Source organism: Dromaius novaehollandiae, chromosome 12, assembly GCF_036370855.1.
Source record: "Dromaius novaehollandiae isolate bDroNov1 chromosome 12, bDroNov1.hap1, whole genome shotgun sequence".
NCBI lineage: Eukaryota > Metazoa > Chordata > Aves > Casuariiformes > Dromaiidae > Dromaius > Dromaius novaehollandiae.
Genome location: NC_088109.1, coordinates 3,470,804 through 3,496,908, shown reverse-complemented (window position 1 = coordinate 3,496,908; position 26,105 = coordinate 3,470,804). Strand labels below are relative to the sequence as shown.

Sequence of the window (26,105 nt, the reverse complement as noted above, 5' to 3'; positions counted from 1 at the left end):
TTTTCTCCAGACTGTATTGTGGGTTTGATCCCAATTCATTTCTGTAATGTTTTTCATCTTAATGAAAAGAAATATTTGATAAAATTCAAACAAAACTGACACTTTCCTCAGCAATAAAAAAGGTCATTTATGCAGTCATAACTAGTACTTCCTGAGAACAGCAAGAACAAGAAGGAGAAAAAAAAGGAAGATGCTTTAATAATAGTAACAATATTTAGAGGTTAAAACAACTTTTCATTCTTTCTTAGGGCAGGCAGAATTATTCATTTTTGTCTCAGAGAATGGTTTGGGGCACCATTCAGTGACACAAACTGCTGAAGCTCATGGTAGAAGACAACCACAATCTGCAACATACTCAGTGGGTCACACTGCCCATAACGCCATTTGTCAATCCTCAGAGGACCTGCAGTCAAATATGGAGTTCAAGTGCACACTACACTTCATAAGATACTCTCATTGCTTGGCTGACAATTCAGAGTGAGAAATGCCGTTTTTTTCTATGACAAAACAACTCTTCCTCAGAACCAAGTGTTAAATCAGTTTTAGCCTAAAGAAGGCTCTAGCTTGTATTCAATGAAATACCAAGCTGAAGGATATGAAAATAAACAGTTTTTAAGAACTGTAGTAAAATGTTGCCAAACTTCTGTCTGTTCTTCTAGCATTTAGCATTTTCTAATGGCACTTTCAGCTGCTCTAGTAACTAAAAATTGAGACTGGATAGTCCATTGAAGGATTGGACCCTCATGTTACCAAGTGCCCAATTTTCACTTTTTCTTGTATATTTTGAAGTGGAAAAAACATAGGTACCATCTTTTCCCTGTGATCTCTACAGCAACCTCAATAGCTGCCTCTGACAGTGGCCTTCACCTTCTCACAGACACCGTGAGCCCATTCCTCATCTAGGTAAGTTCTTCGTTAAGTTACTACTGCAGTGCAGGAAACGGCATCCCTGGTCCTATCAGGCAGGACACCTCCCAAAGCACTAGAGAAGACAGAGCCAGAGATCAGGTTTTTAAAGAGCGGGAACATGGGAGTCATGCAGCTCAGCTACAGTGTGAAAGCTCCCAAAACTTAACTTCTGGATGGCGTGATTCAGTTGGGAATGTGCCTTCCTCACCCCCAAAGTAACAGCACCTTTCTGTTCACCCCTCACTTCTGAACAGCCGTCTGGATGCAAAGCCATGATTCCCTTATGAGCTGGGTCATAATTACCCTGAAACTTGCTGACAATTACTGTGACTGCAGCTCCATGCAGCCCACAATCAGAAAGAACTGAAATGCCCTCTCCTGGGAGCACTACAATCAGCAGGGTAGCCTCTAACAGGCAAATGGATCATTAGCAGGTGGAAAAAGCTGTTGAAATGGGAAATGAATGCATCAGGCAGCCTTCTCCAGATGGACGACCCAGCTTTTCAATTTACAGTTTTCGTTAAGATTGTGCTTAGTGTTTGGGATTCAACTTAAACGGCATGTCTTCTCTAGCCTTCAGAAACAGGTCTTTTTGCACCAATTTCTTCTCGCAGGTTTACACAGATAGAAACCTACATGTATTTTTAGATTAAATCAACAGGGCAAAGATTAAGTGGATGCAGCATCAGAAGAAAAGCGTACAGAGAAGTTTAATGAGACAAACATAATACGCCTGAATGAGAGACTGCTCCTGTATACGGCAGAAGCTTATTTCCACTTATGATTTTTCCAAATCTCCTGTTAATTTATCAGAAAGAAAAAGGGCCCCAGGTCTACGAGTCATGAGGGAAAGCAAATCAGCCTGCAACTATAACCCAAAACACAGTGAAAAGCTGAACTCATCAAAACCAAAAAGAGCTTTTGTTGTTACATGCTTTTATGATGCCAGACTCGAAGCAAGGGACCTGTAGCTAGGGGACAGATCAGCGACAGCATCGTACGCCTTCAAATACCATCGGTTTGCCCTTTCAAGTCCCTGCTCTCCATCCGAGATAATTACTTTACAGAGGCTACAGGCTTTATTTTACGTTTTACTTTTTAAGGTACTTCCAGCAAAGAGAAGCCAGAATGGACAGAAGCATCTCTTTGCTAAGCTATTGAAGAAATCACAAGGTGGGTGATTTCTGCAATCTAAAGAGAGCGGATAATGGGAGTCATTATGCTAATTATGAAAAGATCCAGTGAAAAGATGTAAGGCAAAGCCCACCAGGATTAAGATAGCTACATGCTTTTAAGATAAAAAAACAAACAAACTGCCTACCTTAGGCCCAGATGTCCAAATGCTTTTGGTTGTTTGCTTTTTAAAACACAAAGCTATATTTCTCCAATAGCTTGTTGTTCTTCTGCAGTTACTTGGGAGAAGGATCATCAGGTGAGATACTTCATGAATATTGCTGCACCCATATGGCACACACAGGAAATCCATTAGAATTAATATTTCTTTGCAAGGTTATTTATTAGAGTAAGTCCTCCCCTCAAAGTGCTGCTGCTGTTCTCTTAACATAATAATCCTGACAAACTGCTCTTCTCTTGAATGCTCCATAAGCAAGGAACATAAAGACTAAGCACTGCTACATTAACACCCATTACTCTGCTCATTGCAAAGAAAACACCATATTTTCAAACACATTTCCTCCAACAACAGATGCCTCTCCACATTTTAGAAGCTTCCATTTTTAAGTAAGAAAAAAAAAAAAAAAGTCAGCCACCACTTGTAATTATTAAAAATTCACTTGTTTCTGCCTGCATATTGCTCTCACACAAATTTGGGGGATATTGCCATTCTTTTCCTGAAAAATCCTGGGTAGTTCCAGACTGCCAGCCCACCTGGCATGTTTGATAGGGCTCTTGATGAGATACATACACAATTTGTTGAATATTTTTCAAGTAACTGGATACAATAGCTAGATCCTCGCATTGATTTAAGCTGGCGTCACTCCGCTGAGCAGAACGAAGCTAAGGAATTTCTACCTGCTGAGGATCTGGTGAGCTTCCCATGTAAGACTTTTCCATCTTCATTCTGCTCTAGTTAAATTCATTTATTTGAAGAGCAACTGGCTTTTTTATTGCGTTTTGATCATAATCACGTTCACTAAAGTTTTAGATACATGGGCGAATTCAGATAAATTCGAGTATGCTCTGTTTGCGTTTGATTTAGGGCTATGTCACAACTAGGGGAAGGGATATCTGGAAAGGGGCAGAGCTGGCAGCGTGATCTGAAAGTCAGAGCAGAAATGCAAGAGCCACCTGAAGGCCACGAGGCCTTAAAGGAAAAAGGACCTTATCTTGCCCATCTGAGGTGGATGGAGGAGGTATTGTTTAGAGGAGGGAGTGGGAAGAAGCAGCAGAATAATACGGTTACTCACTGCAGACTTCAGGAAAGTAGATAAACCAGACTGTGTAAATGATGTCTCCTTCCCTTCCTGCCCGAGACCAACTCGGAGTTGCTGGGAAGCCTGCAAAGAGTAAAGCACTGGCAGCAGGTGGTGCCATCTGTCCCAGTCTAATTCTTCTAGCTCAAACAATTTAAGTCCCATTTTGTGAGGAAGGTAAGGAAATAAAATCTCTGACTGCCTTAAGCCAGACAGTGAGGGAATTAGAGACAGGGAAGCAGAAAGCTAATTTCAGTTAAAACCAACAAGTGACAGCCGGACAATGCCTCCTCCCCGCAGTCTACCCTCTTGCGCCTGCCCCGGGAGTTGCATGATCAGGCAGAAAATCAGACTGCAACGCCATTATGCCAGCCACACTGCATGTCCTTTATGTAACGTAGTGTGAGAAGATGCTGGAGGCTTTAAAAAGACCCTAGCACTATAACGCTTCTCCCAGCCTCTCTGCTCTACACTGGAGGAGAGGCAACCTTTCAGATACGGTTCCCTGAGCATCCCTCATGCCCCACACACGTCTTTGCAGCCTGGTCTCCACTGCACATAATCAGTCCCGATGCACTTCGGAACATCTTCTCTACAGACCACTTGAGCAGTGTGAGCACGACCACCCGAAGCAGCAGCACAGCCTGGGCCAGCATATACCACCATATGGGTGCCAAAATAGCTGTGCTTAAAAGCTGGGAAACGATGAGTTGGTATCACAGCATTGCGTTTCCATATGTGTTTGTGTTATGCTGCCAGGCAGAGTTCAGCCATTTGGAAAACCTGTCTCCATTACCCTCCTTCCTTCCCGTACAAACCCCATGCCAATAACACTTTCCACCTGAGCAGAGCGGTGCCTTCGTCCCCGCAGTGCCCCTGTCCCCGCAGTGCCCCTTCCGCACGCGCCGGGCAGGTGAGCAGCGGTGCCGAGCGCTTCCCCGTCACACCGCAGCACGTGCAGAAGCAGCTCTCACCGCCCCGCAAGGCACCGTCGGGAACACCACTCCCTCTTCTACCTGGAAATGAATGGAAGTAACAATCCTAGAAAAAAATACAATATACAAAGCCTGAGGCCACCACGGGAGAGGACGCATTACACCCCGCTCCCTGCACATCGCTGGTAGTGAGTTATCACTATTAACTTGAGTTTTCCGCAGTTACCCCTATGCCACCATATGAGCCAAGAGCGGATATCAGCCAGCACATCCAGCCTTGCCTTTGCCAGCTGGGGCCAACGCGCAGCGGCCAGGTTTGCTTCGTCTACGGGCGAGATAAGGGAGCTTCTTTGTCAAACTTATCTTACACCTCCTGGACAGTATCCTCTCTCATCTCTATTTTAGTATGTACCTTGCATATCAAGCACTCCAGTAAATGTCAAGCAGTTAACATCGGCTCCGCATTAGAAACTAGACCACGCTGCAAGCTTACAGAAATTAGCCAAAACCCACTGCGCTCTTAGCCTCTATGCTGCATATAGCATAAGAGAGGCAATTTCTTTCACATAATGTAACAGCAGCTTGGACTAAGTTGGGTAGAAAGAAATAACACTTCATTCTCCAGAGCTCGTGACTAACTTTTTTGGAGCAGATGTCAAAGCAAACACCTTAAATACACGGTAAAATTCATGTTATAACAAAGCAGCAACCCCCTCTCAATTTATGAACTGCAAGAGTTGTAACTAAGTTATGAGAAAAATAAAGGGATTCCTTCTGAATGACATGGAAGAAGTGACAGTAAGTATTTGGCACAGCTTAAATGGATTTTATTTTGGAGCCATTCAGAATTTAGAGTTTGGATGAATTCCTGATTGAGGCAAATAAAGAATTTTGCTGGCACAGTGAGGAATAATCTACCCCAACACATGAAATAGGGTATAATTTGCTTTAATTCCCCAGTGGTACAATGTTTAATATTCTTTCTGGATCTGTGTTTCCACTAGCAATGGTTGCAGCTTTGCTATGCTAGACATCCATAAGTTAGAGACATTTTGCATAGGATGCTCTAAGACAAGAGCTCAGCGGAATCAAAGATATCATCGTGCTATTATTTTACTTCACTATCTTGCCCATCCAAGCACTGAACTGTGAGAAATGTATCTAAACAAGTCATTCAATACAGAACATGTATCAAAATAAAGATAAGAGAGGAAGGATGGTTCTGTGTTTGCTGTGCCATGCCCTTCCTACAAGCAATGCCTGAGCCCACCGAAAACTGGTATCAGGCACCTTTGCAAGTGGAAGAATTATAAAGTGCCAAACCACCAGTTTCCAGTCTTGTCTGTCAGTGAGCAAGGAAAGGACCATTAGATCAACCTAAAGGATTAAAAAAACACACAGAGAAAGAGGAGTTACTGGAACAGCTCCACAACAGGAATTAATTCTGGAGATTAACTCAGTTTCTGATTCCAACTTCCGCGCAGCAGCACCACGAACACCCTCCATCCACCCCCACGGTGCCCCTTCTCCAGAGACAAACAGCATTTAGCAAATGCCAGGACACACCATTACAGCTGCTTGTACTTGTTTTTGCTTTGTTTTTTAAACCCTGACCTTCCATATCCTAAGCTAACCTAATCGTTTCTTAGTCAATTTTTGCTTTTAAGCATTCACGTTTGCTGCCCAATCTGATATGCTTTAATTCACCTCCCAGACATCAGTTCGGGTTGAAAGAGCTGTTTACACCCTCTCTTGTTCTGACTAGGACTAAAGGTAACTGTGCTAGAGTGTGGCACAAGTCTCACTTCCCTTCCAGCACCATTTCACAAGCTGATATCTATCTTTGGACTTTCAGGAGCACTGAGTATTTTGCAAAAGAAAGCAAATAGAGCTTCCAGGGGGCTGCCCTTCATGTTGAGCATGAGAACTACATCTTTTTTAACAGACCACTAACATTTGCCCTTCAGCACTATAATTTTCATCAGGCCCAGACTTTGCATCCACTTTACATAGTTTACACCATGAATAGTCACTGAATATTAGAGATGCCCACAATTGATCTAGGATTACTCCTACGCTATAGTAATATTCAGCATGACTGAAGCAACAAGTAGATGTTGCACAGAATTTTTGGGACCTCTCTCCAGGTGCGCGACACTGGCCACACGACAAAATTGAGCTGAAGCTGCTGACCAAGGTCAGACAGTGATGCATCTCAGGGTCCTTCATGCTTTGCTACTCCAAGCACCTCCCTCCAGACTTCCATGGCAAATCACAGCCCTGAAGAGCTTTGACCATTTGCAATCACACAGCTGGAAGTGGTGTTCACCTTGTAACTTCCAACAGGGCATTAATATAACGCAGACCCTCCTCGCTTCGCCAGCTTGGCGTAACCCAGAAGCCTATGGCTGTGTCACTGCGTGACACGGGACCCCCTTACACCTTCACCGGGTGATCCGTGCTTTGTGCATGGATCCAAGCACCATGCTCCCTGCAGAGAGCTGCTCGCAGGTTATGCAGGTAACGCGGAGGGACTGTGAGCATCCTGACGCAGTCGGGAAAGATCTCCCTGAGGCTCGAGGGAAGGCGAGTGCCCCAGGGCTGCAGCCAGAACAGGCAACTTGTGACAGTGATGGGAGGTGGCCCCAGCAGCTGCCAGCACCAAGCCTGGTGACCCCCAGCTGCTTCCGCTTGTGCGAGGGTGCTCGGCTCCCTGCTGAGCGGTGCGGCACGGAGCTGTGCTTTGACTCTCACAGCCTGGAGAAAGGGCACGTGTGTCACCATTTGGGAGCCCTTTCACAAGCCGTCAGTGCAGCTGCAGCAATTGCAGCCTGAGAACAAGAACTGCTTGCTGTGGTCCCCTTGCAGAGGGCTTCTCTCTTGGCACTGCAGAAGGTCTCTAGCTGTTCAGCCCACAGACCTAGAGAGAAGACCTTCCCTCCTGGCCCTGAGGAAGCCGGCTATGGCCCGTCTCAGACCATTATAAGTCAGCAGCAAACCAGCTAGGGCAGCTGGAGCAGGGCTAGTGCTGGGGTGAGCACAAATACCTCCCATTCCTCCTCATCCCCTTACAAATGAAGTAATTCACAGCTGAGAGTCAAAGCTGGAGGCGGGGGGGCAGGGGGCTGAGAGCAGAATCAAATTAAAATAGCCCCATGTCACTAGTAGCCAAACACATCTTACTTCTAAGCATGCAAAGACATGAATAGTGAGCATAAAGACGTCTCCTGTTCCATCTGTATTGCAACCACCAGAGCATGAAAGATTCAGGCCTCCTTTGAAAAAGTCCTCCGGCACAAAGAAGTGACCCAGCCTAAGAATGCTCTATTCAACAGTGATGAAGTAATGAAAAACAACATTTTCCTTTCTGCTGTCATTTTGAAGTCTGTTTTCAATTTGCAACCTTAAAAGGAAGCGAACTACCTCAAAAAAAGAAGGGCGACTGCCTAGTCTCCATAGAATACCTCAATACCAGATAAATGATCCTCTTACAGAAACGAACATTAGCACCCACAGCTGGCATATTTCATTCTGTGAATTGCCCAATTACTTCAGAAAGATGTAGTGGTATTGTTGAATGCTGATATAAACTCATTGATCTGTTCCCAGACTTACCAGTACACAATGGATTGGAAACACTCCTGCTCAGAGTTTCTATAATGTGCCTCATTGATTCTCCGAAACGCCACACTCTGCACTTGTTTTCACACACACTGCATTGCAAAGCCCTCGTGCACAGAGAATGACCATTCCAATTTTGGGTTTTTTTTTTTCTTTTTTTTTTTTTTTTTTACTGAAATGTTTCCTTGTATGAAAAATTAAATTGAATATAAGTAATGCATGTGGATTTTTGCTCATGTTTATGGTGTGGTTTTACTTAGAACAAAATGCGGGTTTGTACAATCCATGAGGGATTTTTCAGCTCAGGCTAGCATAGGTTTAATAAACTTGTTCAGACCCATCTTAAGAATGCTGGACTCACCGTGGTTCATCGATTGGTTTGTCTGGTCAGGACTCTGGTGCTCCACCTTCACCCGCAGAGCCCATCCATACAGGACATACGGGAAGGAGTGACTCAGGTCTTCCCAGATCCGCAGTGTACAGCCACTGTACACACACATGCGCAGATAGTTTATTTCAACTTACATAAAAGCCCTTTTTCCTGGAAAAGCCTAGGATAATAGAAGTCAAGAAAACATTCAATTGTCACAAAAACCTAAGCAGTGACTTCAAGGGTGCTTTCAAGCTACTTTAACACTGTACCTAATTTATTGTAACTAATGCTGTGAGTAGCATTTTAATGGTTTGGTTCATTATCACTAGGGTAGTTCCTAGCCAGAAGGATTTCGCTTTCTGGCACGTCTCTTCCATTCACCCTCAAAAAAAGTTCTCACTGATATTGCTTCAATCTCCAGGTGTGAATTTTTTGCCTATGCAATTCCAGTGCTTTTCCTGGTACTGTGCGTCTTACCAGCAAGACTCGTCAGAGATAATACAGAACTGACTTTTCCTAAATACTTAATTATTTAACCATATCTGAAGCAGAATTATGTCCTTCCACCTACACTAAACATTCAATATTACGTTCCTCAGGCTTGATAAGACACTTCTCTGAAAAAACACAGGAACCAGATCTGAGCAATAACATACCATTTTGCATAGTTTGCTTTGGAATAGATCAAGATTTTCCCTATACTAATTTTTATCAAATTCGTAGTTATTGCAGCCTGCACAGTCCCCCCAGGAGCAGAAAGATCTCAGTGGGCCACATTTGGTTTTGTTATACTTGCCACAGACTCTGCATAGAGTGAGGCAGGGAGCGGACGCAACTTCCTAATGGTTTTATTCCAGCATCTCCATAGGCTCTCAGCAAAACTAAGAGTACTTTGCAACACACAGCAGATGCTAGGCACTCTACAGGGTAAATACTGTGTTTTTCCCTACCTCCCTTCTAGGTGGAGATTGATCCCCCCATTGACACACCGTCTGCATGGCTGTCTGGGGACAGGTAGGTCACTTGCCTCCAATCCTCGGTGGAGCTCAAATACATCTCTGTGTGCTGCCTCCGTGCTTCCTCCCATAAACTGCACGGTGCTCAGAGTTCCCACAGGGCCTGCTGGCAACGCATGAGTTCTTGTAGTCACGAGTGGGTCTCACCAACTCTCCTGAGCAACAGAAAGGGGAGAGAGATCATCAGAACTAAGCGGGTAATGAACTGAGCTTCTGTGATTTGGGTTCTGAGGAGGGGCTAGAGAGAGAGGAACAAAGGGGAGAAAACCAGCTGCCCACCTGAAGACCACCTTTTTCCCAGCCCACACCAAGGGGGGATGATTCATTTCCCTCAGTGACCAGAGAAGCAAAAGCTTATCCCATACTGATGCGTACCAACTAGAAGAAAAACAGGTTAATGTGCAACTCTGTGATTCATAAGCAATGTGCTGGCCCTCTCCCCAGGGATGTATTTCACCTCTAGAGTTTAATTAAACTCTCCTCCTTAAGCAAACAGTATATTCCTAGGAGATTCTGCGGACAATTTATTCTTCTTGGTTTATTTTCTTCCATTATTGTATTTGGTCATCTCTTATTTACATCGCACCTTTTGCATATTCCATAGAGCAAATTTAAGTACCACACAATTAGCATACTGTAGCTGCACAGGCTCGTTCCAAAAATCTACAATCCTGGGCTGATCCCAGCCAAGTGCATAAAGTAAAGATCAGCTTCACCACATCTGAAATGGACTGCATTTAATTCTGTCCAACACATTCAAATGACAGGTCAGGACACATAAGACGTTGTAATGTCCTGAGCTGAATTACAACCAGCGCTGGGCAAGCGGACTGGAGATGGCAGTCATGGAACAGCCTCCCAACGTTTATCAACTTCTCCGTCGATGAGAATTGCTGCTTTTTCATTGCTTGAGGAAGATCATTGTCCATCTACTCCCAGCTCACATTCAAGGGTAAAGTACTTGCTTTTCTTGCTGAAGCAAAAAAAAAAAAAAAAAAAAAAAGTCGTCTTTGAAAAGTACTGGACACGGCCCCTGGAATCACACCCAGCCGGTCACATACCTCGAGAGCCCCTGGACTCGGACTGTTTTTCCACGGTGCTGACACAGCATATTGGGAAAAATCAGCAAAGCCATTTAAAGACTTCCAAACCTCCTACGGGACAGGCTAGGCTGGGGCAGCCGCACGCACAGCTGGAGCCAGGTGAGGGAACGGCACGAAGCTCAGCTTCTTTCAGCCTCTCGCCACCACACCAGGCCCCACTGCAGCTGCTCCTCTGCAATGTCATCCGTCTCCCCGACCACCTTCAATATCAGTGGTTCGGCCAATGCTACGCGCTTTTGCTTGCTGTTAGCTCAAGTCCAAGAAAAATGCCACTCGAGCATCTCTACAGCACTTAAAACGCTGCCCCAAAAACCACGCAGCGGCCAGAAATGAGTCATTAAGAACTGTAACTTCTGATGTTTGTATTACCATGTATAAATGAGTTAACGGACATCCTCCTGACAAAAATCACTACCGAGAAGCCTAGTACAAGTCTACATAAATGATTAGATCGAGAGTTTTAAAAAATTCTGTTTATTATTAACTGTGTGCTGCACCACCTACAAACCTTCAGGCCCCAGCGCTAGAGAGGTTCCACCAGGAACGCTGACATGATGATACCAGCTCAGTAACAAAAACATAACATAAAACAAATGATATCTGGACAAAAAAGGATTGCAGTGGGTGTCGGAGTTTTTTCTGTGGAGAGATCACAGACGCATGCATTATTCTGGAGAGAAGCGAAGGATGACTTATCTAATTGAAACTACGGGGGTGTAGAGGTAAGGGGCGAGAAAGACAGACGGCAATTATAGGAGCTGGAAAGCGGCCAGGACACCGGGGTTAAGAGCTACACACTTCCAGAAACCGTCATGAGATGTTATGTGATTACAAACCATCAAGAACCTAGTTTTAATTCTCATCCAAGTTAAATTTGGCAGCAAGGCATCTGTTAGTATTTCAGGGCACTGGTTTCATTTGGACTGAAGGACGGAAGTCACCTATATCCTTGTGGCCCCATCCTTTACTGCCAGCTTATTTTGGTGGTTGCTCGTCCAAGAGAGACAGTCTCTGGCGAGACTGTCACATTCCTGGTGCCGTTCAGCTCTTGGCAACAGCTCCCTTGAGGGTTTCCCAAGCCCTGGCACGAGGAATATACAACCACGGCAAAAGGATGCATGAGCCCTGTCTGAGCGGTCAAGCCCCTGCACAGGGTGCAGAGCAGCCACCTCTGCTGGCGGCACCCAAACCCACTCCTGCGTTTGGAGATGTCCTCGTGCAGCCTTCTCTAAGTGGTGCACAGCCATCACCTCCTTTGGGGACCTACAGCAGGCCCACATCAGCTTTAGCACTGCTGTGCAAAGCTGACAGGGACTCCGGGCACACGCTCTGGCTGCCAACCCGTGTGGATGCTGTTGCTGCACCAACCAGAGTCGACAGGGGCCCAGCGCTGCCCCTGCCTCTTGGGCTGTACAGGTGGGCCCTGGAGGGTGCCAGACCCAGGGGCCCGGATTAGCTTAGCACCCACTGCAGCTGGGGATTTCTATGAACACGGCTGCAGAGAGTGTAGCTCGTGCTGCTCCCAAGAGACAGCACTTGTTTCTGCTTCTCATGCTCTTATTACACATTATTCCCCAAAGTTTTATTTAGAAAGAAAGTGGTTCTCAGTTACAGCACTGTGAGTAGCAAGGATAACACTGGAGCTATTCATTACTATCAGACTTGCAAGAGACGGTCACAAGAGTTAAAATCAGCTGCCAATATCATGACCTGCTCTTTGCAATACAATGCATGTTATTTTCAGACACAATATAAAAGTAGCATAACAGCTTAAGCATATTAAGTGTGCCATAAACATCTAAATTGCTTTTGATATTTTTAAAGGATCAAAGAGACTTAAGTAAACTCACTTAACTGATAACGTTTGTGCCATCACCATAGTCCCCAGAGACCATTGCAATCAACAGCCCCAGCTGCCAAGGGTTGGGGAGACAAAGCACAAGAGAACGTTCTGCTCTGCAGAGAGCCTTCTCATTAAACCCTGCCTACATGGCATACACGTGTACTGGTAATCACAAGAGCCAGGGGCTGAGATTCCAAAATGGACCCGCTATTTGAGGCCCTGGCCTCCCACAGCACTTCGGTTGAGTTGCGTTTTCCCCCTAGAACAAACCATTCATATTAACAGTGGTTATATGATGTTTGCATAACGTTCTCATGAATGTTCTGGAGTTTTGGGTTTTTTTTTTTTTAAATTGTGTGCTTCCCCACTCGTTAGTTATTTGCATTACTGCCTTGAGCAAATCCTGAGTGCTCAAAGAAGGAAATGAGCATGAAGGAGAGAGCAATACCCAGCCATTAGCAGAGCCTGCCAGTTCTCAGCAGCACCTGACCTGAGCATATTTATTTCCCTTTCTGCTTCAAAGGCAAGACTCTCCCTATCTTGCAAGATCAGATCTACCTTAGAACAACCAACATGAAAAAAAATGCATCTTTATGTGAAGGAATTACATTCTAAGCTTGAAACTTCCCAGCATATACTCCTACATATTTCCTTCCAAACTTCAGCCTCATGCATCATTCAGAGAAACCATTTTATAATAGCCAACACTGTGAAATATAAGTTGCTATGGAAAAGGCTCTTTGGGCACCCCACAAAGCCCAGTGGTCGGAAGTGTCTCAACTTAATTTCCTATGGACTTGTCCAGGACACTAGTTTCAGTACTCTTAGGCACTAAGCTAGCACTAGGGTATGCTTGGCCAACCAGATGCCCCTGAAAGGCCCACTGAGACCTCTCTGAAGAAAGCAGCCCACACTCCACCATGGAGGATGCCTCTGGCACATTTTTTGGTGTGTTGTGTCTTAAGTGTTGACCCCATGATGCTTCACTTGGAAAATTACAGTCCAGGTTAGTAGATGGTGGAACAGAGTTAAACAAGAGAGCGTTTCACGGGAGTGCACAGGATTTCCTCTAAAGCTAGGGGATAAGATCAGTTACTCAGCACTTCAGGAAATATTTGCCCTTGAAAGTCCTGCTGAGAGAATGCCAAATTTGGGGACATTTTTGGCCCCAGATAACATTAAGGAAATAAGCAAATTGAAAGGCAAGTTCATTCTCCTATTAATAAAAATTCTCTTATCTCTTCTCTGTAAATTCTTGCTCTCAGGGGTTTACATCTTGGTCATTTTTAAAATCACATCAAGCACCAACCTGCTGCACAAGTAACAAACCTCCAGGCAGTTATTATTCAACACTGGACTTAAAATTAACATGGCAATTTTTAGTTACCTTCAAGCAAAACAAGAACACATTTCCTAAAGTTTCCAGCTTAAAAAAGAAAGAAATTATGTCTTCTTTAGACAGAAGTAGAGAGGAAGCACACTAGTTGGACTGCAGAAGAGAAAAAGAAAGCAACATAGGGAAGACTTATTCTTCTAGGTGCTGCTCCTGGCTGCAGTATGTTTTCGCTGGGCTGAACTTCACCGGGAGCTGTCATGCTTCCAGCGAGTGCAGCAATCAGAGAGAATCTGTGAACTCCAAAAAAGCAAGCCTGAATTAAGAGACATTGCTAAGGGACAACTTCTCAACAGGCATTCAGTAAAGGCTTTTGTTTTTCTGAAGGGTGGAAGGAGAAACAAGATTTTTCAATACACATTTGAACTTCAAGAAGATTAAAAGAAAGAGTGGGGAAAGGGAGGAGAGGATCAGTTAGTTCAGCCTTCGTTAGATACGCACTGCTCAAGAAGTGGTTGTTGTAATTCTTTTGCCCTGAAATCAGATGCAATTTTCACTCCTAGCTCTGGCAACTTTATTTCAGGGTTTCCTTTGGAAATCTAACACAGGGCTGATTCAGGGATCTAACACAGCAACGAGATAGGCACACGCACTTGTAGGTGTCACTTTGTCTGCAAAATCAGACTTGCATCCTGGAGGACTGGAGATGACCAGACAGGTGAATGGCAGCTTATAATAGTGGCACTAGCATGACATTAAAAGCCAAAGAGACACCAGACGTTCTACCCGGCCTCAGCGTTTTGCTGCTGCAGATCTGCTCAACACGCACAGCAGGGATTACCACAATCGCGTGCACTGCAGAAACCTTACTATTTTGGGAAAGTCCCAGAACCCATTATTTTAAAAATCTACCATATCCAAGGTTGCTCTGAGAAAGCAATGCATTCAGGAGAAGAAAAAACTTTACTGCAAGAGGCAGTAGTGTGATGTGACAGCTGCCTGTGGCTTGCTCTAGATTTCAACTAGCAGATCTGAGGACAGAGGGTGCTGCTGGAGAACAGAGAGGTTAGAGAGCATTCATTGATGCACAGGGACACCGAGATCACTCACACTCCCCTTGTAGCCACATTCAAAGCTTGCTGCTCGACTCAGAGCTCATTCTCCTCCGTATCAAGCTTGGCAGGAAGCAGGCTGCACGTATGGCTTTTGCCGTGCTGTGCTGCCCCACGCAAACTCATCCATGCCGCTGATGAGCGGAGCACTTTTGGGGCATAAGCTGTTTCTCAGTAGCCTGTTCAGCGACCAGTGCCTGCCAGCAATCTCCCATGGGCTTCCACAAGGTTGGTCACTCCTGCTCACGGAAAGCCAACAGAGTCCCCTTTCTAAGGGGGATGCTCTGGGCAGCTGGTAGCCTCTTACCTGCCTGCACGGGCACTGAGGAAGTCATAGCTCCCCACAAAACTCCTTCAGCTGGCAAGACGTGTCCTTTCCATCCTGTGAAATATGGAGAAACCTGAAGAAGAGGAGGAGGAGGCAGCGGCAGCAGCGGCCACTACTGCCTCAGGAATACAAGTCTCAGCAGACGTTAGCATGCAGCGTCCATGGAAGACAATTTTGTGGAAAAGGCCCTCCACGGGCTGTGCTTTTAAGTCTCTGCTTGGCACTGAGTTTCTCCGAGATCGCATTAACCTCTGAGGCAGGCCCTGCCAGCCTGACAGATTGCTTGAGCGCAGGCAGACAAGAAGCCCAGGTACCATACAAACATAAAACATGGGTTTGCTTTTTAATTGCACAGTATCCAGCCAGAAATATTGTCCTTGCTGGCCAGTCTACTAAAAGCAACATGCCTTTTACTGTGCCAACACACAGTGACATTTTATTCAAAAATTCAATGGAACAGCATCTGCTGCTGCGCTGGCCCAGTTTGTTTCTAAAACTTGGACTGGATCCTAGCTAAGTATCCAGACAGGTGATAACACAGCGAAGTTGCCATCCTCCTTTCAGGGTGTTGGCTCTTTGCAGGAATCTGTGCATGAAGGAGCTAACACTTAATTTCGTAGGTGTGGAAAAGCTATGCGCTTTAGATTTCTATATATACCACAGGCACCAGATATGCTGTCTTGATTGACTTTGGGAAGTAAATTCAAGAAAGCCCATATTGGCAGTGCAGAGGTGAGCAGAGAGGAAAAACAGCAGGAAGAAAAAAAAAAAGAAAAAAGAGGATGCCAAATACAAGAATCAGCTCTAGGCACTTCAGAGATCCATGAAGAATGGGAAAACTGTAGATGGGAGACTGTCCCTCCATGTCTCCAAAATAGGTTGTCACATTTACTCTTCCTATACATGCTCAGGATGCAAGCAAATCTAAAAACAGCAACTCCCTCAAGCTGTAGGTGAAAAAAAGCGAGAAAAGGTACCTAGAGACATCCAGCAGCATTACTAGGTATAGAGGTACAAACAGCCAAAACCTAGTGGTACCTTCTCCACTGGATTCTGCACGCAAAGCAATTACCTGAGAACAGAGCTGCCCCAGCACTCTAAGTTTTCCTGTTCCGAATTAGATTACAGGAACCATTCAGACCTGAGCAGGATAGTCATGCTTCTCCAATCAAGGTTCAGGTCATTTCTCTTTTCAGAGAAGTTCATGCCAGTCAGAAGCAGCGTGCCATCTTGTTTAGAGAACCTCAGGGTTGTTGCATGCAACGAGTCAACCGATGTACAACCTAGAAGGAGAACTTGTATGCAGAAGACTAACAACTCTCCCTGTGACATGGCTAGAAGCTTAGACACCCATCACCCAAAACCACACAGAAGTAGTAAGTGCTTTCCAGAAAACAAGCACTCTTAGATGTATGCCATCACTTCAGATCACAGCCACATACTTTCAGGCTAACGTTTTAAATGCTGGTGAGATTAGTCAGTGCTCATACCAGGCAGCAGATATCCTGATTTATGCAGCCAGTAGACAAGGGAAGCCATGGTCTCCCTGCGGCTGCGATCGTGGTGGCCCCTTAGTTCTACGAGAGCAAGGAAAATGCAAGGAACAACCGCTCAGGAAGACATCCCGAACAGCAGATCATGCAGGAAACAAAGCAGGCAGGTCCTGGGAGCAGTTTCTAGGGCCTGTTGCATACACAGGTGCTTCGATCCTGACCTGTAACATACTTAATCGACAGAACTCACTTCCCTTGGCAAGAAGCTTTAGAGCTCTTGCTCTTCCACTCGCTCCTTCTACAAAGGGGAGAGCCTTCTCTCTCAATCAGGCTTAAGAGAACAGCCTTCTTTTTCCAAAGCCCCAGAAAGGAGAGGCAAAACCAAAAATGCCTTTTCATCATCTTCATCTCAGGCTGGGAGAGCACAGACCTAATTCCCTGCTCTGTGAGGACGCCCTGCCATCTCTCCCCATCCACAAAGACTGCTGCTCAGCTTCTCCCAACATGGCTCAAGGTCCCAGCTTCATCAGGCAAAGCATATCCAGCACACGCTTCTACTTATTCCTGTTTAACCCCTCTGGCTTCATGTTACAGAAGACCAGTATAAGGAGCGCTGTTTCACTGGAGGTGGATGGGAGCAGAACTTGGCCCAAAAGGAGTAAAATCCTGCAGCTGTCATCTCAGCGAAGAATTACCATGAAGTGTTAAAGCGCGGGTCCCCCAGTGACTAGCAGAGGATGAACTGCACATGCGTGCAGGATTGAGTCACATCTAACTCCAGGCTTCACATGTACGAACGTTTTACTAGCTACCTTGCTACATGCAGATTAAAAACGTCAGTAAACAAATGTAAAAACCAGAAGTGCGTCTTCAGTGCGTGCAGCTGGGGCCAGCTGGCACACAGCTGTCACAAAGCACGGCACCACTTCAGAGCCGTCTAAACCAAAAACGCAATCTTCCCTCTCCTTGAAATACTCCCGAAACAAAGCCTTGCTGCACAGACCTGCCAAGTCTTCTTTATTTGGACTGAAACTCACTCTCGCTTGGCAGCAGTTTGGTGCAATTTTAAGCTGGCTCAGACCTAAAGTGAAAAGATTAATGGGATATTTGAAATCTCACTCCTATTTTTCCTCAGATCTCACTTATGTGAAAGCTCTGATGTTGGTTGCTGAGCTCCTTAAAACATAATCTGCACAATGTGCCACAGTAAACAAACAGATTTAAGCAGCAAGTCTGTTTAAAAGGAGTTTGTTTAGACAGCACACGCATTGCTAAAGAGAGCTTACTCCTTATCTAACTCCAAGCACTTATAAGGCAATCCTTCAGGGGTGTTCTGTATGCAATGTAAGATTAATTTTGTTTGCAGCAATTATTTTCAGGATGTTCTCCACTCATATTAAGAGGCTGAAAGTTCAGTTAGTTTCTTGGCTTGGGGATTAGAAAAAAGCTGGAGACATTCAAGAAAAGTTTAGACTAAACATCCAGAAGTGTGGTCTTCTCTGTTTGGATGGAGTGGCCTTCAACAGAGGAAGCAGAGTCTAAAGCACTCTGACCTACAATCAGAGGATTTTACTGACTAATATTTCTGCCCTACTGCTCATCAGTGGCCTCATCTGATCCAGTCAAGGTCTCCAAACAGTGCCTGAATTAACTGAATCCCCACGTGCGCATTTTCTAGAAAGACACACTGCAACAGCAACCCTGGAAGAGAAAGAGGCTGCGAGGGCAAGTCCTAGGACCCCAGCAGCCCTCCTGGGGTGGCCGTGCCTGCTTCGCTGCTGCCTCCTCACGGTTCCCAGTGGAATATAAAATATCATCAGAAAAACAGAAGTGTGTTCCCACACCGGGAAGCTCACTTAACAGGCCCCTGGAGGTCTAGCAGATACAATCGAGCAAAACCAAGATAAAGGCAGAAGACCTGGGATTGTTCTCTCTGCACAGAGGCTGGAAAGGACCTCTGTAACCACCAGTGGACACGGTCTGAGCACTGACCATCATGGGACTAACCGTGCCATCCATTTTCAAAAGTCAGACCTTGTCAGACCAGCCCAGTGACAAGCTACACCCTTTTAACCTGAGTCAGAAGTGCCCAGGTTCAAGCAAAAAACAGCACGTGTTCAAAAGTGTCCAGCAACACTCCACAGCTTTGGCTAGCAAAGACTCTCAAATTCCCTCTGGAAATCAGGGAAAAGTAAATCCTCTTCCTCAGTGTGGAAGTCCTGTCAGGCCCCACCAAACCCTGCTGATGTACCCCACGCACTCCAAGCTCACAAGAGGACAGGTGCTTTGATTTAAAGAGTTACAGGAGAGATGGCAACCTCAGACTGCAGATTTCCTTATTACCATGCTGAGGAACTGGTTTAATGCTGACACAGGAGGGAAGCAAGCAGTTACTGAATCAACGGCTGCATTTTCTTTGTTGGCTGCTCATCCATCTGTACGTCAGGATTTGGCTGTGGAAGCGGCCAGAACCACAGCCCCTGGACCATAACTTCTTGGAGAAGCCAAATGAATGTTTGATAATCTCAAAAATTTTATATCGTCCTTCAAGTTAGAAAGGGATTCTCATGCCGATTCTCTAAGCTGAAATGATTCAGTCATTTCTGCTAGCAAAGGACCATACACTCTGTCATGTGGAATTAGATTGTCATTCATACAAAACATTCCCTGAATCCTAAATCCTGCCCCATTTCCTTCCATCCCTTCCTCTCTCCCTCTCCTGATAAGAACATGCCCAAATCACTAGTTTCAATGCCAGGGAGACTGTGGGCTCCCTCCAGTTGTTTACTTCCACTTTTCTGTGCTCTGTGTGTATCAAGTAGAGAGTTACCAGCTAAGCTGCAGCAAACAGTCACTGGACACAGTGGTATAACTTTGCAATAGTAGTAAAAACATTGAGGAGGAAGTAGGTGCTTCCATTGTTTTGGGAAATTAATTCCATACGGCACCCTATTCCCCCATCTTGCCAAAAGCAGTGCTGCACAAGTATGTTGCAAACACTGTGACTCTCCATGATGCACATCAGAAATAACACTCTATATGTTATTTAGTATGTGTCTCCATGCTTTCCGCTGTAGCACACTCTGACTCTGTCTCTGGGGGAGGGTTTCTATGAAGTTCTGGTGCCACGAGCTTTTCCAAAGTCTGCCAAGGTTGCAGCATTATGTGCTCCATCACCTCTCTCAGTTACTTGCCAGAGGCAAGTTGGCAAATACAACGGTTTATACTTTGGATTTAATAGTAGGTCCACATGTCGCTTAAAATCCAGAGGGAGAATATCTCCAAAACTACTACTGCTACTATACATTCACTCACAGCAAGAGCTGGAAAAAAAAAAAAAGTGCATGATTTCTAGTCTTTGGCTTCTCCTTTCAACCAGCTCCATTTCCCAAAGAAACATAGGACACTTAAGTATCAAAAATTTGGAAGGAACATACATAAGGGATTGTGCAGCTATCCTGAGCCAACGTAACACACTGAAACATAAAAATCCCCCATGAGCTGCAGTGTAATTTACAGCCATGTACAGCCTGAGGATCCTGCGGATTGCTGGGTGCCTCCTGGGCATCTTCAAGTAATAGGATTTGGTCCTGGGATCCCTATGGTCTAGCCCTTTTGGTCAAACCTCTGGACCTCTGCTACCTGCTTGCTCTTCCCTGACCACCCCAGCACGCTCACCTCCACCAGCGCAGCAGCTGCAGTTTCTTACAACCGGTCTGACAGGGAGTCTTTGGAGACTACCCTCCACGAGACCAAGCAACTAACTGATCACAGGGTTTTTCTTGTTGTAGTTGGTGGTGGGTTTTTTTAACTAACCTATTTTTATTCATCCCATAAATAGTTAAAAAGAAACGAAACAAAAATGCACAGAAAAGGCCTGCCTACTTGGTTTTTACCAAGCTCCTATTTCTTCCTTAACTGAGGCATTCAAGCTTCCACAAAGCCTCTTCTATTTCTCTGGTTTCTCCGCTGATATCTCCCAAGCATTGCTGCCCACTTCTATGTATGTCACTTGTATTTCTAGGTAGGCTTTTTATGTAAACTAGAACCTTTTGAGCCTTGGAAACTTGCGTCCCGTTTCCTTAATCCAGCCAGACTGGCAATTACATCCATTCATGCACTGACTGTGTGAACCGCTTGGTGACATCATCCAACCTTAGTGTGAACTTTCTGTGTATCATAAAGTTGCTAGTAGGCAAAACTCTTTCACGGAGCAAAACACGAGTAGTAAACGCCTCCAGTAGAAACATGAGGCTTCAGGTGACAGTAAGTATTCGCTCCTCAGGAGAACACCCGGGACAATACCATGAATTATATCTGTGGTTTGTACCACTACTGCAGCAGTGAACTGTCAGAGAACATAACTTCTCAGAGACACGAAGGAGCCACACTACATAAATTAAATTTCTGAAACTACCCTGCACTTCGTTACGTGCCTGTGCTGGAAAGATATGTAGATACCCTTTTTGCTTGGTAATAGAATTTATCGCTGCAGCAATCCAAATGGCACTGATACACATCTGCCTCTTTCTAAACGCTCGGTGTTAGGACAGCCCTGGAGACTTTTGTTCGGAGCAGGGCCCTATTGCAGTTGCTATTGTACCGAGCCTTAGCACACACCGACCTTCCAGCCTAAACTTGAAATCCCCAAGCTACAAAGCCTGTATCAAACGTTCACAGTGGGTGATGAGGTCAGCGAACCAAAACCTTTAATCCTTTATGAAACATCAGGTTCTCTTCAGCTTGCAGAAATGCCTGAAAAATCTGGTACAAAAAGCCAAAATGTCACACATTAAAAGTGCATACTTGTAGTTTGTTAACAGAGGTTGTTCACAGAGCTTTTAAGCTGGTAACAGGCACAAATAATTTGTTGGACAGGGTAAAACATGCAAACATGGGCTGGCTTATAACTATGTTCAAAACAAGCCTTTCGCTATTTTAATCAGTACATCAGCCATAAAAGAACAATCCCTGAATGGATTCTTCAGACACGAATGACACCTGAGTGCGGACGCATCTGTCCATACACCCTGCCATAAAGGAGCCACCAGAATTTACCAATTCTGTTTCACATGTTATCACTTCCACAAAACCCTCTGAGCAGCCAAGAGAACGGGCTCACAAAATGCATGTTGCAGGGACTAGTACCAATCCTCTTCCCACATGCTCTGAGATGCATGTCCCATGTTTGGCATATAATGCTTTGGAGCAAAAGCTGGCTGTCTTCCTTTTAATTTTTGCATAGTCCTCAGTATTATGAAGTTCAGGAATGCTGATCCTGCCATCGCCATAAAACAATTAAAACACTACAATGCCTTCCTTCTGCTCTCTCACTGCTGACTTAGTACAATTTGCTGTACACTCCTCACGAGACTGTCTGCGACTGTTAGCAAACCTTAGGAACAGTAACCCAGGCCCAGCAAGGGCACCTTTCTTGTGATGTCTTGAAGGTCACAGATGTTCCTCTCCACATAGCAGTGATACTGAGTTGAACGAAAGCCACTGCAGCGTGAGCCCCACGTAATGAAAAAATACTTTAAGGAAGGGATTTCTCCTCTTCCTAGAGGTTTTGTTGGATGCTCTTCTCTCCATTCAAGGTTGACCCTAAGCAGTGGAAACTCCTCCAGAGATGGACAGTCCCATTATTATCTGTAACCATTTTAACAGTGTCCACCCCACCACCACAATTAAATAAAATAAAACAAAATAAAATCGCAGAAGCTTATCTGTTTGCTACGTTGCTCTTACAGGCATCACAGCTATTGCGGGGCAGACATGGTTGTATTTATCAGTGGTTCTTCAGATTTAAGATTAAAACATTCTCTTCACATCAGATACAGAACAGAGATTTGTAACTCATCCAGAGAGGGAAAAGGCAAGGTTTGACATATTTAATACTGCACTCTGCCTACTGTGCAGGGCTTAGCATCACTCATTTGCTTTCTTCATGCCAATTATTTGGTCTGTGGTTCAGGATCAGCCCGTTCACTGGGAAGATCAAGAGCACCTCTTCCAGTGGCCCTGCAACATGCACAGCACCGTGCATCAGGCACCCACAGCAGCCACTCCAGGAGGAAAAAGCCATTCGCACTAAAGGAAAGAGACGGACAATACGGAAAGTGATTACGTGAGCCCTAGGCAAGTTTTCACCCACTCACTAAGAACTGCAGAGGTTTTATGTGACTTTTTACTTTGGAATGCAATAAAAGTAGTTACCATAGCAATTTCCACATCACTTAATACTTGTGCTACCTCTCGGAGTCAGAGCACCTTTTTATAGAAATTCTTACCAACACACCACGTGAACTTTCTGATTTTGAGATGTTTCCAGAGGAAAAGAGACATCTTAAGTATCCCCAGATTTTAAAATCCTTTTGAAAAGTGATACCTTTGTTTCAAGGGAGAAAACTGTATATTGTACAGTAGAAACTTGTTGCATTTCAGAGGAGATTGATGAGACAGAAGAAAGTGGCTCGTTCCAGAAGTGTTCATCCTCAGCAAATCAGCCACAGAGAAGAGGGGAAAATGTCTGCCAAAAAGAAGCCTCTTGCTCTGTCGGAGATATGGCATGCTTAAAGAGAAGTTTTGTTTCCATGGTGACTGAATTTGGACTAAGAACATTCCCTGCATCAGACATTGCTAAATCAAAAACCCAGTTGCTTTTGTTCACTCAGCAAGCCGGGTTTTTAACCCTGCCTCAGCCAAACAAACACGTAATTAGTACTGTGCTCTCCCGTTTTGATGGGTAGGGTTTCCCTCTGCAGATGAAGCAGGAGAAAGCAAGAAGGTACAACTAAAAATGAGCAACCTGATCATGCAACCTTAATAATTCGAAATAGCTCTGGTTTTCAATACCATATCAGATTTTTTTAAAAAAACATTTTTTTTTTTTTTTATCATAGAACAGAAAGTTGAAGGACAATTACCAGTTAGGCATAGGCCAACGGAGTATACATTTTTCTTTACTTTCCTCACCTCTCGGACATCAAAGCTAACCTTTCCCCCATCCTATCAACCTCACGCTTTCCCAAAGAGTGTGGGCAGGCAGGAAGGGTCCTTGGCAGCCAGCTTTGAAGGGACAAGTACCTGGGGCATGGTCACATGCAGGTCCTCAACGGACGCGTTTTGAGCAGTTGTCCCCCTCTGCTTAAAATTGTGACCTCATCTATATCCCAAAGACCGGCAACAGCTCCACTTCGGTCAGTCAAATTACCACCACTGGGAGTAATCTCAAATGCTGAGCTACCATGGCTGCACCAGACACCACGGAGATCAAAACTGGTTGCTACATACACGGACGTCTGCAGCCAAGCCTCCCGGCGAGCACTCCTAACGCCTTCCTATACTGCTGCTCAAGAAGGGGGGACACTACCGCTGTAAACCGACCAACAAATTTACCGAAGACTAACTTCATCTGTCCCTACCACCACAAGTCAGACAAAGTTTCATAGCCAGCTCTCTGTATCCTGGAGGAATGTCACAATTTTTTGCAACATAACTGGCGTATGGTCTGCCCAAAACAATTTCCATTTTCATAGCTAGTTCAATTTAAAAAAAAAAAAAAAAAGAAAAGAAAAAAGATAATCAGTTCAGGTGGAAGAAGCTGAGCGTAAAGTTCCCTCTCCCACTTCTCTCTTACAAAGATCTTCTTCAGAAAGGTGAAACTGGAAACCATAACCTTGTATCAGAGCGGCACGGGTGGGATGACAGCATCAGCACTGCACGCCTAGGTGACCGGGATAAAAGTCATCGAATCTGCCGCTGCCCTGGGGACGTCTCTCTGGTGCTGCTCAAGGGCAGCATACCATTTTTGCCAGTGAAACCGGAGGGCAAAGTTTAGCGCTTGCTTTTTGACCACAACCGCTCAGAGCAAAACCTGGCACAGCCACTAAGGCTATCAGCACCTTCGCGTAGCTGCAGACCATCTATTGCCAGGTGGAAGACACCGGAGCAGCATGGAAAGAAAAAAGAAATGTCCTTGATGCTCAAAATGAAAAGCAGAATTCTGTTTGAGATAGAGAAACCGGAGATAAATTAAAAGGATACTTGTCAGAGTCCGTTGGTCTAGCATTTCCAGCCAACGTTTGCCAAGTTGCACAACTCTCAGCACAGAGGAATTTGGTTTTTCCAGCAAACACAACACTTCAGTACTTCTATATAAAAGAAAGAATAGCAGCTGCAAGCAAGAAACCCAGTAAAACAATGGACATTGGATGTTTCCATTTAAATACATCTGAAGGATTAGAGCTGTCACTATCCAAGTTGCCCAACATTTTCCATTTTAAGGCCCTTTGTCAGTTATTTACACCATTGTCAGACTTAAGGCTGAAAGCTGACATGCTGGGCATATGCCTCAAACAATTTCTTTTATCTTTTTTTGAATTTCAGCTAAAGCAATACAGCTAAAGCAATACAGCTGTTTCTGAATTAAGACTAAGAAACAAGGCGTTGCTTTGCCCACAATGAAAAGCTTTCAACCTTTGCCTTGCTCAGCTCTACCCACCCTGTGACTGAGAACAGCTCAAAGTGATGGGAACTGGCAGCCTCCCGAGCAAGAACGTTTTCTGCCACTGCCAGCAAAATCCACTCAAATTTAGCCAGTTTATTAGCTTTGGAGAACAAAATCTCAACTGGTGTTTGCTCATAAAAATAAGAGTTCAAGATTCTCTCTCTGAAGCATAGCGCTCCACACTTTGGGCTTAAAATGTAACGTTTTGGTGACTACTGTCAACAGCACTGCCCAGAGTCCCACGTTACACAAATCCGAGCGGACAGAAGCCCCACACTGAATGTAATGTACCTCTTCCGCACCCCTTGGCTCCGACGACTTTTTCAGCACCGCAATGCTTCGTCACTAAACGTTCTCTCTAGAATCGACTGCAGAAGCCAACAAAAAGCAAAAGGCGCGAAGGCAATCTAACCCAACTAATGCAGAAATTCAAAAGGTTCTTCCTGAATGCCTGAAGATGCAAATTTTTTCGCATCCAGTTTCAACAGAACCTGCCGTATAAGAGACCAATTCAAACAGTATTTTCATTTAAAGCAGAACAAAGTGACTTTCATTCAATTAAGTCTGCGCACAAAAGCTGCGGCTTTAAATTCCACCAAAAATAATTTGTTTCTACTTTTATTTAGTTAAATGGAATGAATTGTTTGCACTCAAATGTTATCTACGAACAAGCCTGTTTACTAGGTGAAATCTTGTGACATCAGCAGTTAAATTCTTCAGAAAGACACGATGAATGGGACTCCTCTCAGCTCACTTATGACGGCTGTCTAACAAGGTGGAATGAATTGGCCTCTAGAGATTCCTGTCTCTCTCAATTGACTACTGAGAGCAGCCAAGACTAGGCACTTAATTTGTAGCAGCAAAAGGTAAGTGAAATGAGTCCTATCCTAAGGTTCATTTTTATTTAAAACACTGAATATCAACTGCTTCTGTTCCCAAAAGCAGAAAATTCAGGATGAAAGCTTGACTGTCCTCACTTGTACATGTGCTTGTGACTTTATGTCAGGGACCCTGGCTGCAAGCGTCAGCTTGGCTTGTGTTACTTTCATCCTGCTTTAAGGAGTTTTCTGCAGAAATGCAACATGAAATATGATACGT

General features: G+C 44.7%; 1 long non-coding RNA gene across 2 annotated transcripts in view; it reads right to left on the bottom strand.

Annotated features, from left to right (window-relative positions):
• Positions 1-9,225: 9,225 nt before the first annotated feature.
• The window catches only part of LOC135329582 (uncharacterized), a 35,315-nt gene continuing 18,435 nt past the window's right edge, over positions 9,226-26,105 (bottom strand). Inside the window, exon 5 of one of the 2 annotated variants that reach the window (XR_010391143.1) lies at positions 9,226-9,441. This is a non-coding gene — a long non-coding RNA (uncharacterized LOC135329582). Of the gene's footprint in view, positions 9,442-9,840; positions 10,260-26,105 lie in introns of those variants that run through there. The other variant, XR_010391142.1, reaches the window with a different exon arrangement.